The 14,359-nt window shown below is 56.0% G+C and overlaps 1 long non-coding RNA gene across 1 annotated transcript; it reads right to left on the reverse strand.

The window, feature by feature from the left end:
• Window positions 1–321: 321 nt before the first annotated feature.
• LOC148055810 (uncharacterized) lies at window positions 322–7,459 on the reverse strand. The gene is made up of 3 exons (XR_015704653.1): window positions 7,315–7,459; window positions 2,418–2,531; window positions 322–627 (listed from the first exon to the last, which is right to left on the reverse strand). It is a non-coding gene; the product is annotated as an uncharacterized LOC148055810 (long non-coding RNA).
• Between the last annotated feature and the right edge of the window lie 6,900 nt (window positions 7,460–14,359).

Here is a 14,359-nt window from a genome sequence, read left to right on the forward strand (position 1 = left end):
ATAATCACATTCCCTTCCATTTTGCATCTCTCTCTCTCTAACAGAGTTGAGATTAAAAGCCAAAATCCGAGCACAGCCCTTACAGAGCGGTTGGATTGTGCCAGTACATATGTTTTCCACTCACATGTTGAAAACTGTACCTTCAAACATAGGCTTGTTTCTGATAGCTTGCATTTCTTCAGCTACAAGGGAAAAAAAGCCAAACAGAACTTTTCTGAATTGTTCCTATTGCGCACATCAGTGGGGTGAAAAGACAGCGTTACATCAGCGCGATACCTTCAGCGCAAACAGGGAAGGTTTAGCAAGACAAGCTCGCTGGCGTACCCGAACGGAGATCTTTATTTTAGGCTTGGAGTGGTTCAAACAGATTCAACACCAGTACCGAGCACCACAAAAGTGTTTGGTTTGGAAACAAACTTTCCTCCGCCGTAGCATGAAGTGGATTGCTGCTCCTTGATGCCAGATGCCTGGTCACTCCCTGTCCCCTCGCTGCCTTTCTTGCAAGGTGCACGACACACAGGGGAGTTTCTACCCACAGGGACGGTGCTTTCAGATCAGAGCGCTCTGCCATGCCCTTCCAAGTCCTGGCACGGGGGCCCAGCAGAATTATTTCTTCCTAAGAGGATCCTAAGAGGAGATGGGGGAAAATGGATTAGAAAGGGGAAACCAGCCGGGGACTGTTACCCTCACTGGTGGTGGGCCTGCTCTTAAACACAGCGTCAAGGCACCGAGATATGCGTGCGAAATGACAAAGACAGACGCTATTTCTTCCTGAGGTCCACGTTGAGTGGAGAAAGCCAAAGGGTTGTTGACTGTCTTGCATCCGGGGGCCATCCTTTCAAATTGAAATGAATTGATTTAAAAAAGCAGGGACTGGCTAATGGGGAACCGCATGGCTGCTATATTTATTTGCATCAAACCGAAATTTAAACAACTTGAGGCAGTGTGGGCTGTATAAACGTTTTATATATAGTAACCTTTTTGTTATTAGTTTTGGAAATGCTTGGTGTGACTTCCCTGCCAGCGCTCCATAGAGCTGACTATACAGCATTCAGTCCACGCTACAGTCGAGCGGGAACTGTTTGCTCAACAACTCCAGGCTCCATTTCCAATTGGAGTACTAATGTACAGCCTGAGCTGGTCGCGTAGACCTGGGTAGCCCTATGTATGTAGACCACTTCACCAAGCAGGCAGCTAAAATACGAAAAGCGAGAGCGTGGCTGTAGGGGAGGTGTGGGCTGGAGGGTCTTCTGAGTGGGTTGGTTTGGTTGTTTGGATTTTTTCCCTCCCTGTGTGAGCGCTGGTGAGAGCCAGAGGACGGGGACATCCTCTGAAGCTGAGGTTGGGCTCATCTCTCCACCTCCCCTCCAAGTTTGAGGCATCGCGAATATTTACCAAGTACAAAAGGAATGAGACGTGCTGGGCATTGATCATTATTATATCCCTTCCCTGACAGAAAATGGGCTCAGGATAGCAGAGCTGAAACTAATCTTTCTAAAGGGGGGAAAAATGGGTTGGTGAAGAATTGTGCTGGAGCAACATACATTTCTTTCGTCTTCTGGATCTCTCATTGAAAACAGGGGCCCATCTGCCCGAGTGGGACATTTCTCAGAGAAATCTAATAGGTATTTGTTCCAGAGTCCACACTAAAGCCACAGACCAAATGCAAGGTGCAAGGCTCTCCATTTGTTTCTCTCTCTCTCACACATCCCCCCCCCCCCGCAAACATACACCCCCTTCTCTTCCTAAAATAATAAAATATCTTCTCCCCAGTTCTGTCACCTTCTCTATTTTATGCAGATCCATACTCAAATGTGTACCAAAATTCTTAACTCAGTTTGCTGAAATCGCCTAGATTGTCGAGGAAATTAAACTAAACAAGGAGCTGTGCGAAATGTTGAACTTTAAATACCATCCACTACCTCGAGAAGAAGAAAATGAGTCAATAAACTCTCAGGTTTCTGCTACGTTTAGATTATTGTAATTAAAAGAATTATTTTGTTAGATTTTGTAATTTTTTTTTTTTAGCTTGGTGAGAATTCCCTCATGCTCTAATAGTGGGTGTTTGAAAATAATGCCCTTTCCCTTTTGATTTTGAACTGAAGGACAGGGTTACGGCGTCTCCCCTAGGTGTTAAAGATGGATACGGACGTGTTTGATCTTTGGAACGGTACGTGTATTTCTGTGACTACCAGGCGAGGTGACAATCTCATTCTCAGTAGCCCAGGAGAGGCATGTTTTGCCTGAAGAACTGGGCTTGGGCTGGCTGCTGCTGCTGTCCTGGGTTTTGGTGTTGGTTTTTAATTGTCCTGCCTATTCTCTCAAGTCAATATGAATGCCATAGAGCACGGCTGAGGCCAGGGCTGAGTGAGCCCCGTCATTAACAATAGCATAAACAAAGGAAGGGGACCAGTTACCTTGACATTAGATGCCCGCTTTGTTCCCGAGCCTCCAACTGCATCCTGAAGCCCATACGGGGAAGTATTGCCTACGGGAACGAATAATCCGCTCCAGCTATTGTCCCAAATCCCCTGGAAAACAAAACAACACAACCAAAACAAAGGTGACAACACACCCCCGCTCCGCACGGAGCCTGCGAATGGTTTCATCCCCTCCTGCCTTTCCCTGGCCACTCTTACTGCTGACCCCGCTGCAGCCCACGGGCGCGTCCCACGCCGCGCAAGCACCCCCGGCCCCCTCTTCCCCAGTTTCCAGGGGGAAGGCGAAGGGAGCCCCCCTCCCCCGTGCTCCGGGAAGGGGCTGTGCGCTCCTGTGCCTCCGCAGCCCGGCCGAATCCCTCCCGCTGCCGGGCTCCGCGTTAGACGGGGCGGCCCGGCGGGGCGGGCTGCCCCCCAGCCTCCAGGCCGCCCTCCAGCCCCCCGGCCCGGCGGGGCGGGCTGTCCCCCAGGCCCCAGGCTGCCCCCCAGCCCCCAGGCCGCCCCCCAGCCCCCCAGACCCTCAGCAGGCAGAAGGGGTTCACCCTCCACCCGCGGCGTGGCCTGGCCCAGGGGCAGCGCGACGTGCCCACGCACCGCCGAGGGGATGCGAAGGAGAAGGGGGTGGTGGGCGAGCGTGTCTGTCTGTCTGTCTGTCTGTCTGTCTGTGGGGGGATCTCCATTGTCCTTCCAGCTTGGCCCTCACGGGGTGGTTTTCCCCGTGGAGGGGCCCACCCGGCGCTGCCCTCCCTGCCTGCTCGCTGCCTGGCAGCCCCCGCTCCGCAGCCCCCTGTATTTGGCAGCCCCCCTGCTCACGCCCGGCCGCAGGAGCCCGCGTGGAGTGGGAACGTCTCTTTCCTCTGCCAAAATCATCAAGCTCCCCGCATCCAGTTTTGTCTTCTCCTTCTCCTACAGCCCCATGCTGGCCGTCGGGGCAGAGGGGCGGATAGGAGCCCCCCCAAAGTTTGCAGGGGGCTGGTTTGACCCCGTCCTTCCCCGCAGGGAGGGGGGGCCCGGCCAGGCCAGGGCAGCGCTGCCGCGGGGCTCGCCCCGCTTCGGGGGCAGCTTTTGTTCCCGCTGCGCTCCGAGGGGAGCGAGTTCGAGCCCCGGGAACCCCACGCCTTCGCCCGGCTCTCCGGGAGAAGATGAAGGAGACCTGGTGGCGCAGCCCGAGGTAGATGGAGGCCTTAGGACACAGATGCATCGATCCCAGATGCAGCCAAATCCATCCTCGTAACGTGGGTGTGTGTGTGGGGATACAGCAGGTAGCGAAGGAGGCATTTTGAACCTAAACCCCTTGCTTCAAAGGTTAAGAGCTTCCTCATCAAACGTTGCCAGACGCTACTGGGCTGAAGAGAGGGGAGAAGAGAGGAGAAGGGGGAAAGAACATCAACATTACTGCAAATTTCAAAGCACTGAAAATAGCGCTAAGAAATCCCGAGGATCCGCCACCGTGTTTGTTTTTCTTTTTTTTTTCCCGGGACATAGACATCAGGGGAAGCTTTCCTCGGACGTGCTTGTGAGCAAGGCCAGCGGGAGCCGCGGCTGCCTTGGGGGCGAGCCGGGCGGCGGGGAGGGGGGCGGCGGGCCGGGGCCGCGGGGCCGCCGCCCCCCCCCAGGCACCTGCAGCCTCTGGCTGCGCTCGGGACCCGGCCGCTGCCGGCTCGGACCCCCCCGGGCTGTGTCGGGAGCAAACCCACCCCCAAATCCCCCCCCCCCCCCGCTCCCCCGCCGCCCCCGGGCCGCGCTCCCGCTGGGAGCCGCGGCGGCCGGGCAGGGGCCGGCCCCGGCAGCCCTTTATGCGCCGCGGCCAGCAGCCGGGGTGTGGGTTTGCAGCTGCATGCAAATAAAACCCCGGCAATAATCTCATGCGGGTGTGCTGCCCCGACGACAAAGTGCCGCCGCAAACGCAAGTGCTTTTTTGTTTTGTTTTTGTTTTTGACCACCTAGGTCCCGCAACCCGGGGAAACAAATAAAAAGAAGGTGGGAGGGGGAGAAAGTTGGTTAATACGCATGTTTCACCAAACGCAGCCAGCTTTTGTGATAGAGGAGAGCCGGGGATTTGTTTCCTGCACCTCTGCCGGAACACCACCACCCGCCCCAGCTGGAGAAAACGATTCCACGCGTGGCGAACAGGACCGAAGTGTCCTCCCTCCCCGGCCGCCCGCTGCCACCTGATCTGTTCCGTTCCCACGTGGAAAATGCATCCCTTCCCTCAATTTTCATTGAATTACAGCTGTATTCGATACGGGACGGGAGGGGGGGATAATTTTGTACGCTATCTTCTCTTGCAGGTAAAAGTTTTTTTGTTTGTTTTACTGCTCTCCAAGAAAGGTCTGTTTGCACGTAGAAGGGGAAGGTGGTTTGGTTTTTTGCTTGCCCGTCTTAAGCAAAAGCTGAGCAGAGTCAGTGGGATGAAGGAAAAAAAAAAAGAATAAAAGAGGGTGAATCTTTGAGAAAGAGCGGGAGTGGGAGAAGAAATAATCAAACCGCAAAAAAATCCCAGCAACCCAATTCCAGAGAGGATGGGAGGGAGTACAGCTTCACATTGCCGTTCTGCGGACTGGTATAAAAGAAAAAAAACCCCACTAACACATTGAAGGCTGGGGCGGGGGGAGAGTTTTACTCCTGCGAAGTGTCACTCTCTAGCGACAGGCGATCCTTCCTGACCCCTGGAACCGCCGGCTCTCCCCAGCCCGGCGCAACCCACCGCCCTCCCTCCCGCCCCTAACTTTGGGGGGGGGGGGGGGGCGTTATTACTGTGGAAAAGCCGCTTTCCCTGGCAGCAGAGGGGCAGCTGGGCGTCCAACCTCCCCCGGGGGTCCGGGCAGGGGCCCGCGGGGTGCAGCCGCGGCCCGGTCCACCTGAGCCAGGGCCCCGCTCTGCTTTCGCCTGCCAGCCCTCGGGGAGGGGACGCTTCCCGCAGCCGTCGGCCGCAAACGGGCCGCCCTGCGACCGGCTGGCCGAGCGGCGGCCCTCGCCCCCCGCCCGCGCCCGTCGCCCCCGGGAGCTTTCCCAGGCTTTGCCCCAACTCTCCCAACTCCTCTTCCCGGCCTTGCCCTTCCCCGGCTCTCCCCTCCCAGCACCCCCCGGCCGGGCAGCGGCGGGGCAGGGGGCGACCATCCCCTTGGTGTCTCGGCTGCCTGCCCGCACCCCCCGGCTTTTCGTGCCCTCGGCCCCGCGGCCGCCCCTCTGCCCCCCCGGGCAGGCAGGGAGCCCGGCCCAGCTGCCGCCGGCCCCCTCGGGGGGCTTTTTTTCTTCTCTCCCCCCGGGCAGGGGCTGAGCGCGCCGCGGGCCGCGCCGCGGCCCCGCTGCCCACCGGCTCCTCCTCGTCCCCGGCCCAGACAAAACAAAAGCCGCGGCCCAAAGCGGCCGAGCAGAGCCGGCGCAGCAGAGCCCGCGCCCGCTGCCCTTCTCCACAGCGCGAACTCCAGAGGGAGATCTCCCTGCGGGGCTTCGCTCCTGCGCCCGGGAGTCCCTTAATCCTTGCGGCTTTCGCCAGGAGAAAGGGCAGTTTGTCACCTACGCTGCCCCTCGCACCTTTGCGCGACCTGACGCGGGCAGCGGGACGAAGCTGCGCCGGTTCCCGCGACCCGAAAGGAAACCTCTGGGCCCGGGGCTGGGTGCCGGGGGCCGGGGGGGCACCCCGGAGCACCCCCCTCCCCTACACCCCATACACAGCCTCCGTCTTTGAAACTGCGTTTAAAACAGCAGCTGAACCACAATTAATTGTAACTGATTAACATGGATTAGTTTGGCCTCCAAAGCACTCCAAAGTCAATTCAGCAGCCATAATAATAATTAATTCATTAATAAGTACTATTGGTGCTTCATCACTAACGCCAAGAAAAGTTTCCCTGCGAAGTACAGGTGGCAGGGAGTGTTAAAACGAAAACATTTGCATGCAACTTTTTAACCAGAAGGGAAAGCACTTTGGTTATATTTGGAGACATGTGTCTCACACATTTCCCCCTTTTTTTGTAAACTATGTAAGAATAAACATTACAGCTCTGGGCTTTTAATTTCTCCAGATGGAATCATAAAGTACCTAGTAGAAGTTTTTTTGGGTTTGTTTTTTTTTTTTATACTATACAATTGAGGACACATGTCTGCTTTTCCCAACGAGGACCGAGAAGCAACTTAATTTGAAGGCATAACTACTGAACCACATTTCGAATAACACACTCGAACAAGTTCACTTTAAAAGGCAGGAAACCGCTAAGAGCACAGCACTGAAAGTTGCTCCTTCCCACTCGAGCTGCAGTGGAAGATCGCCCGCCTGACCTCCGCAGACGCTCGCTCGTTTCCCACACCTCCAGAGGCACACACGCCTACGGCGGCGGAGGGGGGCTTTTCCCGGGCGCTCCCTTCCCCGGGGGCTCCCCCCGGACTGAGGAGGCCGCTCAGGGTCCCACCCTCGGGCGGCGGCGGAGCCCCCTGATGCGCGGTGACAGGGGAGGTCTCCTCCTGCCCCCCCCAGGCTGGAGCAAGGGGTCCACTTACCGCCCCCCCCCCCCCCCCCCGCGCCCCTCTCGGCTCCTCACAGGCCCCTTCGGCGCCCGGCAAAGCGCTCGGGTGGGGGGCAAAAGGGGGGGGAGCCCCGAACCCCCTCCGCTCGGCTGCATTAGGGGTACAGGCAGGCTGAGGGGGCCAGGAGCCCCTGGGCTGGGCGGAAAATAACACGGGGCGGGGGGGGGGGGAAGGAAAAAAAAAACCTCCAAGGACAAAATTTCTTACCCTAAACTGTATTACCAGGTTGGTTTTCTTTTTTTTTTTTTTTTTTTTTTTTTTTTTGTGATGGGAATGAACAGAATAGCCTACCCATCTCCCTAACTAGACTTAGCCTCCCCCCCGCCCAGCCCCCCCGGTTCTGACTTACATGTGTTTAGAGCAATGGCAAGGGGCTCCCAACTGGAGCCCTGGCAGAGGGTGCGTTTAAAGTGTGGATGATTTACTCCCCTACAATTCAGGTCCCGCGTGTGAGCCTCCAGCCCCGCGTCAGCTGGGCACTGCAGACAAACAGCCTTAAATATGCATAAGGAACAGTTCGCTTTCTTAAAGGAGAACTTACCCCGCAGGAAAGTTCACAGCCCGACGGCAGGCACGGGGGCGGGGGTGGCCTTTGGGTCGGGACAGCCCTAACCCCTTCCCCGGGAGTTCGCCTACACGCCCGGCCGCAGGGCTGGGGAGACCCGGCCGCCTTTTGCTCGGGGCCGGGAGGAGGAGCGATGGCGAGCCGCTCACCGGCTTAGTAAGCCGCCTTTCAGGGGAGCAGCGCTTTCAGCCAGCAGCACCGTCCCCGTCCGCCCCTTCCTCGGCCCGGGCGGGCGGGGGGCAGAGCCCCGCACCGAGGGCAGCCCGGCTCCGGCGGGTGCCCGCAGCAGCCACCGACCGGCTGCCCGAAAAACTTGCGGGTTTACCGCGCCGGGTCCTACACCGGGGGAAAGCGTGGGATGCCGAAATAAAAAGAAAAAAGAAAAAAAGAAGGGGGGAGGATTGATGAAACGATCAACCAGCAGCGCCCAGGCAGGCGGTGCAGATTGCCCCAGCAGCTTTTTGCAAAGGAAAAGTGACGCGGGGGAGGGACGGGAGCCTGCGCGCCCGTTTCGTCGAGCTCCCCGGCGGGGAACGGGCCGGCGGCCCCCCCGCCCCGGCAGGACCTGCCCCCGGGAGGGGCGCCGGCTCCGCCGGGCCCCCGCTCGCCCCCCGCCTTGCCCGGGGGCCCCCGGGGGCCGCCGCCGCGGAGGTTCGGGCGGCCGCGGGCGCTCCCCGCGGGGAAGGGGCACCGCGCCGCCGGGCGCCGCTCCCCCGGCCGCCCGCGGGGCCGCCCCCGCCGTTCGGACAATAAGAGGGGTTTTAATTATCCCCCCCCGCACGCGCGGTTGCAAAGTCTGCAGCGCCACCTAACGGGGGCGGCGCCCGCGCCGCGCCGCCCAGGGCCGGCAGCCAGCGGGGGGACACGGCCCGGGCCCGCCGCTCCTGCCCCTGCCCCAGCCCCTGCCTCTGCCTCTGCCCCTGCCTCTGCCCCTGCCCCTACCGCTGCTCCTGCCCCTGCCCCTACCGCTGCTCCTACTCCTGCCCCTGCCCCTGCCCCTACCGCTGCCCCTGCCCCTGCCCCTGCCCCTACCGCTGCCCCTGCCCCTGCCCCTGCCCCTGCCCCTGCCGCTGCCCCTGCTCCTGCTCCTGCCCCTGCCCCTGCCCCTGCCTCTGCCCCTGCCCCTACCGCTGCTCCTGCTCCTGCCCCTGCCCCTGCCCCTGCCTCTGCCCCTGCTCCTGCCCCTGCCCCTGCCCCTGCCCCTACCGCTGCTCCTACTCCTGCCCCTGCCCCTGCCCCTGCCCCTACCGCTGCCCCTGCCCCTGCCCCTGCCCCTGCCTCTGCCCCTGCCCCTACCGCTGCTCCTGCCCCTGCCCCTGCCCCTGCCCCTGCCCCTGCCCCTGCCTCTGCCTCTGCCTCTGCCTCTGCCCCTGCCCCTGCCCCTGCCTCTGCCCCTGCCCCTACCGCTGCCCCTGCCCCTGCCCCTGCCGCTGCCCCTGCCCCTGCCCCTGCCCCTGCCCCTGCCTCTGCCCCTGACCCTACCGCTGCTCCTGCCCCTGCCCCTGCCCCTGCCCCTGCCCCTGCCCCTGCCTCTGCCCCTGCCCCTACCGCTGCTCCTGCCCCTGCCCCTGCCCCTACCGCTGCTCCTGCCCCTGCCCCTACCGCTGCTCCTACTCCTGCCCCTGCCCCTGCCCCTGCCCCTCCCGCTGCTCCTGCTCCTGCCCCTGCCCCTGCCCCTGCCTCTGCCCCTGCCTCTGCCCCTGCCCCTACCGCTGCTGCTGCCCCTGCCCCTGCCGCTGCCCCTGCTCCTGCTCCTGCTCCTGCCCCTGCCCCTGCCCCTGCCCCTGCCTCTGCCCCTGCCCCTACCGCTGCTCCTGCCCCTGCCCCTACCGCTGCTCCTACTCCTGCCCCTGCCCCTACCGCTGCCCCTGCCCCTGCCCCTGCCCCTGCCTCTGCCCCTGCCCCTACCGCTGCTCCTGCTCCTGCCCCTGCCCCTACCGCTACCCCTGCCCCTGCCCCTGCCCCTGCTCCTGCCCCTGCCCCTGCCCCTGCCCCTGCTGCTGCCCCTGCCCCTCCCGCTGCTCCTGCCCCTGCCCCTGCCCCTGCCCCTGCTCCTGCTCCTGCCCCTGCCCCTGCCCCTGCTCCTGCCCCTGCCCCTGCCCCTGCCCCCGCCGCCCGCTCCTCCCGGCGGCTCCCGGCGCCGTCACTCCTCGGAAACGCCGAGCCTCTGGGTGGGGGGATTGATTTGCTCTTTTTTAATTTGCTCTTTTTTTTATTTGCTCCGTTTTTTTGTTTTTTTCCTTTTTTCCTGATCCTCTGCACAAAATCTGCCCAAAGGTGCTTCGTAACCTGGCCGGGGGGTTATCCCCCAGGAGCTTCCCCCAGCTTCTGTGGTTTTATTTTTTTATGTTGTTGAAGAGAGCTGCTAGAGCTACTTTTTTTGGGGGGGAGGGAGAGGAAAAAGAGGAATGAATAAGTCCCAGCAAAGCCTGACAGACGGGAGGGTGGGTGAGATGAGGCCCTCCCAGCCCAACACGTTTGTTTGCTTGTGCCCCTTTTCTGGGAGGTCAGGGAGGGCCCCACCAGCTGCTGCATCTCACAAGCGAACAGGGCCCCCCATTTCTGCCGCCACTTGGGTAGCCCGGGAAGTCAAAAAGGCAAAAACCAGTGTTCACAGCCAGAGCCACACTTATTTTGGGAGGCAGCTGACCTGGTCACCCCAGTTCATTCCAGGCACCAAGTGAGTTGCCCGGTTTAGGAGCCTGCTCGCCCCCGGCCGGTGGCATGGGCAGCAAAAAGGACCAGAGACTCTCCAGCACGTGTTTGGGCTCACATAAGATCACAGCCAGCCTCTACAGGTGCCTGCATTTCTACGGCTCTTGCCACCCCTACGTGCTCAAGTTAGGATTAGAGAACACAGGCATTCCTGCTGAACTAGGACAGAGGTTTTTCTTTAGGTTTGAAGTTTACTTTCATTCTGATTCTGTATTTCTGTTACAGACACAGAATATGAGCTATGTCTTCAATTACACATACCAATTTTGCTGCGTTTACCTACGTCTGCTGTACATGCATGTTGGCAGGGAGTCCCAAAGAAGCACAGAAATCTTTCTGTCCATGCCTCGAGTCATCAAATGGTAGCATAGCCTTTGGCTAGCAACAACTGTGTTTGCATCAGCCACTCAAACTGCATTTATTTTTCAGCCCTGGTTGTCCAATGCCCTTGGATATCACTTCTGCGTGTGGAAATCCTATGGGACTTAGATGGCCAGGTTACATTTGCCAAAGTGATCTGGGCAACTGAGTGCCACTGACATCCATTGACTCTGCAGTTCGCCACTACTGGGGCATTTAAGGCCCAGCCCAAACAGCGGGTTTAGGCTATGAACGCCTGCGTGAGGTCCCAACTTCCTCCAGACACCAACAGGGAGGTAAAAGCCTAAACAAGAGTTACAAGTCTAAATCCTTTGTGGTATGTGGACCTTAGTCTTAAAGCCCATACTGAAATATTCAGGTTCTAAATCCCTTTTTATTCTGATGTAACATCTGAAACATCTGTGATGGGACCCACACCATTTGGAAATGGGATTCATCCACCTAGGTTACCTGTGCCTTCTGAACAGAAGAATGACTAACTGTGTTGAACAACCTACACCTTGAAATTCAACTCTGAAGTCCTCTGACAGCTGGAAGCAGACTTTTTAGGGGCTCTTTCCTGCTTTACCATACGGAGCAAAAACTTCCTACACACCAGCAGGCATCTGAAGTGCGAGGCGACCAGGACTCTATTCTTTCTGATTGTGCTGCACCACAGGCCACTACATAAACCAGACAACGAGGCGTCGGTAGCAACTTCCTGATCAATTCTCTGCCGCTTGGTCAAATTTCATCAGGTTTGGCATTTTCAGAGGTGAAAGTGTGGTTCATAATCCCTGTCCCATGTGTCTTCTGACACCTTATGAGCACTAATAATGAAAAGTAAGACACATTTATTCCAGTATCAAAATAAGGCTTGTAAATACAAACTAAACTTCGCATGACAAAAATGAGACAGAATACTGCCACTGAACCGGTTTTATAGACAAGGAATTTTAACGTGTATATCCTCAGACAGGAACAGATTTTCATTCTTGAGTCCGGGAATGCTCATCTTGTTCGCTAATGGGGAGGAAGGGCAATTTCTGTCTACACCGAAATAAGAATGCATTTTCAGGTATACGGACAATCTCTGATAATCAGGCCAGGTTGTCTCAGAGTAGGCATGAAAAATCAGACACGCTCCAGTTCATTAGCCACCTGTGAAGAGTTAGGCGAGAGAGGTTTATGACTAGATCCAGTGAAGGATTTACATGACTTAAAAGTTAGTTGTCTCAGTACTTAACTTTCAAGTGCCTTGCCTGAGACCGGCATCCCTGATGTTGTGTTTGGCACCGGAGCTCGCTGTACTGTGAATGGAGAAGGTGCGTACGGACAAGTCTTTTGTGCCTTGTCCAAAGCCGTACTGTCCAGCGAAGGACAGGAACTGCCGAGAAGCCCAGGCTTGTGGTTACACTGGGAAATGTGAATTATTGGTTTCACCTAAAATAATCCTTCAAACTAAGAAAGCAGAAGTTTTTCCTCCACTTTTACGTGAAGAGTGGTGGAACAACACCTGTCCCATGTCTTTCAGATGGAGGATTCCCCATGCTTGTTCTTCAGTCACCCCACAAGGAGCGCAAGGCCAGAAGGATGGCAGATGGCACGTTTTGCTGTCACAACTTCCAGCTTAGGAAAGGTCCTCCTGACATTGGTGACATTTTAGCCCTACAGCAGCAGATACTCATTTGTTTCTCTCAGGTGGGACATAAACATTGTAATTTGACCTAAAATATGGCACCTATTTTCTTTTACTATATAGTCTAGAGTATCTTGGGGTTTTCTTTATCATTCAAAGAAGTCAAGCTTTGGTTTTCAAATTATTTCAGTGCTGTGAGTTTTCTCATACTCGAAAGATGAGAACAGCTTCTTGAGCTTACTCGAGGCAATGCATGTCCCGGGTCAGTCCCAGGAGGGCCATAGGCAGGATCGGCTAGCTGTGGCAAGTCAAAGGTACCTTTTGGTGTGCAACTCACGGGGGTTAGCCCATCCTAAGCTTTTGATCCTGAACCTGCGGAAGGTTTCTGTTCCTCCAAAGTCCTTTTGCTGAGCCATCAGTGAATTATGTGATGGGCCCCCTTGGTTTTTCTCTGGGGGTTAGTTCTGATTCAGCTGAAAAAACCTCTGTCAGCCCCAAAGGCTTCTCTCATCATTCTTCCCTTTCCAGTGTAGAAAGACAAGGGATCACACTCTTTTTTTTTTTTTTTTTTTCCCCTAGTAAAACAAGGAGCACATGAATTCCTTTGTACAAAATTGAAGCAGCTTCATCCACATGAAGGTATTTAATTAAAATTGGAGTAGTTTTCAGGAGTGCTAGGGAATAAATAGACACAGTGGGTGCTCAGTCCCTCTGTGATTCACGACCCCTTCATGTAGATGCCAATATTTTGACTTGGCTGACTATCTTTAATATTTGGGTTTAAAACTCCTGGCCCATGTGTTCTGTTTCCTCAGGGCCCTCTAATCTTTAACTTTTACCATAGAAAAATCTTAATGTTTTCAAGGTTCCACCTTGCTAGCAATGTGGTTTGAATCAGATACACTGCACAGAGACTATTTTGATTTTAAAAAAGAACAACCTTCTGGTTTTATTTCTGCAGGTATGAATAAAAATCTGAGAGATCCTATGTTTAGAGCTTGCCTTCTCTTGATGGCAGACAGCATGAGCACTGTGATATGGATCAGTGATACAACATGTTTTCCTTCATTGGAAACACAACCTAGACATTAAAAACAGCCTGCTGAAGAATCATATTCATTTAGTAATCATGTAATTTCACAATCAAGGGGTTACTATCCCTCCCCTCCCTCCTGTCCCCCCTTTAGGACTGCCCATTTATGGAGAACATCTGATACCAATAAGTTTATGAAACCTATTTCTAAAAGCAGTGCCTGCATTTCAAATGTGGCTTTAGCAGTTGAGTTATCAGATCCAGCACTGACTGCAGATGGGATTTATCTTTGCTAACTTTAGCCATGTACTGGTTAATGTGTAGGCCAAGTCTGGGCTCCCTCTGTATTCAATGGAGAAAGACGGAGGGCGATTCATGCCAGCTAGTGTAGGCACCTATTAAAGGGAGGGATGAGTCACCTTTTGAAGTTGCCTGCATTGCTCCGTCGATTATAGCAGGAGGCCAGACAGCTAGCTTCGTTTTGGTGTACCTGACCAGATGGCTGAAGTTGGGGTGGATGGATCCTGCCCTGCCTCTCTCTAGGCCGTGCAGAGAAGGACGAGCTGCACTCAGCACTGTCTCAGGACTCAGGACTAGTCAAGATGAGCTGTTATTACTGAGTGTGAGTGTGTTTTGGCCATAACAAATGACATCTCTTGGATGCGCTCGCTCTTAAAAAAGGGGCCTGACTTATACCGTAGCCAGTGGCAAAATGCCCAGGAAAAATTACCCCAGCCTGCAGCTCATTTGATCAATTTACAGTGATGCTGACTGAAATGCAGTTTTACTTTGGCACCCCTTTATTTGCCATCCAGGCTGTGGTGCTTCTCTGAGGCATGAGGTCTTTTAGGTTTTTTTTCATGACAGGGTGAGCTGGACCCTCCCTTTTGTTCAAACATTTTCTGCATTACCATGTGAGTCTAGGAGCCAGGCATTAAAGGAAACGCCATGCAGCATCAGACCGGTCATAAAAAACAAAACAAAGACCTCCAAAACCCAACCCAAAACCTGGCAGAAATGAATATAGGAATACCTTTTCATGTGGTGGCGCTGGGGTGAAATACAACCCTTTACCCAGGGCT

The sequence above is a fragment of the Nipponia nippon genome, unplaced genomic scaffold (genome assembly GCF_047370975.1).
Source record: "Nipponia nippon isolate SJK-2023a ecotype South Korea unplaced genomic scaffold, ASM4737097v1 scaffold_2, whole genome shotgun sequence".
NCBI classification, from domain to species: domain Eukaryota; kingdom Metazoa; phylum Chordata; class Aves; order Pelecaniformes; family Threskiornithidae; genus Nipponia; species Nipponia nippon.